We start from the raw sequence: 2,676 nt of genomic DNA, 5'->3' as shown, positions 1-2,676 counted from the left end.
TAGAAATTTAAAAAATCTGAGTTATATCACTTTTGTCCTTGATTACACCTCAGAATTTGAATTTATTGCCCCTGCTCTGTGGGGCTTGCTCTTTGAAGTAACACAGCAGCTCCCCCGAGTCACCAAATAGAAATAAAGACTCTATTCTCCCACCTCCTATAATTTGCTGGTTTGAGGTTGAAGCTGTAAGAACCGTCCTCACCCACGTGTCCTAATATTGAAGCAAGGATACCATTGAATCATTCACTCCATCATTCCCAACACTGCTCCTTCATCACATGGTTTAACCTCTGCCACGAGACTGCACCAGATGGCACTGTAGCCTTAAAGTATCATTTTATGCAATGTGGTCTGTTTAGGCTCTGACAATTTTCCTACACATTTTGTTGTCATTAGGAATATCACATGCTTCACAAAAAGAATGGCACTGATCACAGGACGTCAAATAGATTTTTTATTGACTGATACCAAACATGATACTTTCAAGAATAATTAATTCACTTTTCATTAGTTCATAGCAACGCACAACTGATCAGGACACACATCCTGAGGACATGTGCATGTTTAATACAGTACATATGGACAATACTTTATATATTGTGACTGAAGAGCCAGTTGTTCAGGAGCAGCAGCTACATTTGTCGGAGGTTTTCCCTTTGCACACACAGCCATTGGCGCAGTTAGTGCATCCGGCAGGACAGCAAGAGCAGCAACCTGAGAGAGGAGAGGGAAAAGGCAGAAATCAGTAACAATGAATCATTCACTGAAACACCCCCAGACCCTCCCATTACAGCACTGAGCTCCTCCCTAATAAACTAATCTGTGTCATATCTCCAAATAACCCATCTGAAAATGCCCCACCTCAGAAGCCGTGCCTGTCAATCTCTCAGCTGCTGTATTCGTGGTAAGATTTGGGACCTTGTGATATCATCAGTCTGTCCCACCCACTGTTCAGTGATCAACTCTTCAGGGTAGAACTTCCAACCCACTATTTTCACATGTACCCCATTCCTGTGAGCTCTATTAAACGCTGCTGTTCCCCTATTTGGGATGCACCCTCATTTTCTCCGCTGTGAAGGACTTGGAGACACTTTTCTACCTGAAAGTATAAATGCAAGCTGCAGTTGCTGCTGTAAATCCTGGGTAAAAATAGCACCGACAGCAATGTAGCAGCAGCAACTTAAGCGCTGGTAGGTGAAGAGGTTCTGTCCTTATCGGATAAGGGTTTGATCAGCAGCGAAAGTGACTTTAAGGATCAATTTAGTTCAGTACGGGGCGATATGGGGCATCACAGTTACTGTAATTGGAACAGCCTCAAGATCGGAGTAATAACCCATCCGGGCTCACTGGGGCTCCTTCTGCTCAGAGGCTATTATCTATGTTAGGGTTAGAGTTGGAGTTAGGATAGGATTAGGATTAGAGTTAGGGTTAGGATTAGAGTTAGGGTTATATTTAGAGATAGAGTGAGGGTTAGGGTTAGTCCCGACAATGGAGCCAAGCTGATTTGAATGAAAGTCCGGGGACCTTGTAATTTTCCATTCTGTTCCAGTCTGAGTTCTGCCCAGAACCATCAGTCACATAAATACAATGTGGGGGGTTTTAAACAGTCCCACAGTTACTCACTTTTCTGGCAGCGTCCAGCTTTGCTGGTGGGACATCGGCAGTCGGAGCACCTGCAGGTGTTTTCACAGGAGCAGGATCCTGAAAACAGGGAAAACAAACAAATATAAAGACACTGAGTTGGGATTTAAACCCTGAGAAATCCCCACCGTGTGGAGGAGCCCCGGCTCTTTGTCACCCTCTGATCTCCAGTTAATTTAATAAACAGCCTCCCCTCCAATCCTGCTCCACCTCAGTGACACTGAGCGGGGACACTGAGCTGAAAGGACTGACTAGTCTCCACTCACCATCCAGGCAGACACAGGCCTTAGAGTCAGACATTTCACTAACTTCCTCTTCAGTTTGGAGCCGTCACCGAATCAGCGTTTCTCGATCTTGTGCCGTTTGCTGCATCGGAGCCGAATTTTATGGGTTGTGATCGGCGGGGAATCGGGTGCAAAACCGGGGAAGGGGCGGGTCGGTCCGGGCAGAATGCACACGGAGCACCGAAGTGAATCAGCGGTTCCAGGTGGGAATTGCACCCGTCTCCTTCACTCAGAACACGACCCCAAAATATTCCTCAATAACAGCAATTTCCCAACATTTACTGTGCGATCACCGTGAGTCTGAGCGTCTGCAGCACGTTTCACACCCACGGTCTGGGGTGTCCAGGACTGCATCTTCTGTTTTAGGTTTTATTTACCCTTTTCACTCTGGATATCTTTTAGTTCCTGTGTTTCAGATTGCTCTCCCAGGTCAGCCCCAGCTCCCTGTGTCCCAGAGAGTTTTTCCACTTGCCTTGATATAGAGTCATAGAGAGTTATACAGCACGGATAGAGGCCCTTCGGCCCATCGTGTCCGCGCCGGCCATCAAGCCCTGTCTAATCTTATCCCATATTCCAGCATTTGGTCCATAGCCTTGTATGCTATGGCATTTCAAGTGCTCATCCAAATGCTTCTTGAATGTTGTGAGGGTTCCTGCCTCCACAACCCTTTCAGGCAGTGAGTTCCAGACTCCAACCACCCTCTGGGTGAAAAAGTTCTTTCTCAAATCCCCTCTAAACCTCCCGCCTTTTA

The 2,676-nt window shown here is 46.4% G+C and overlaps 1 long non-coding RNA gene across 1 annotated transcript; it reads right to left on the bottom strand.

Annotated features, from left to right (window-relative positions):
* Positions 1-441: 441 nt before the first annotated feature.
* Positions 442-2,205, bottom strand: LOC137333281 (uncharacterized). Its single transcript, XR_010965836.1, has 3 exons — positions 1,908-2,205; positions 1,624-1,701; positions 442-714 (listed from the first exon to the last, which is right to left on the bottom strand). It is a non-coding gene; the product is annotated as an uncharacterized lncRNA (long non-coding RNA).
* Between the last annotated feature and the right edge of the window lie 471 nt (positions 2,206-2,676).

Source organism: Heptranchias perlo, chromosome 16 (assembly GCF_035084215.1).
Source record: "Heptranchias perlo isolate sHepPer1 chromosome 16, sHepPer1.hap1, whole genome shotgun sequence".
In the NCBI taxonomy this organism is placed as follows: Eukaryota; Metazoa; Chordata; class Chondrichthyes; order Hexanchiformes; family Hexanchidae; genus Heptranchias; species Heptranchias perlo.
This window is presented reverse-complemented; position numbering and strand designations above follow the sequence as displayed.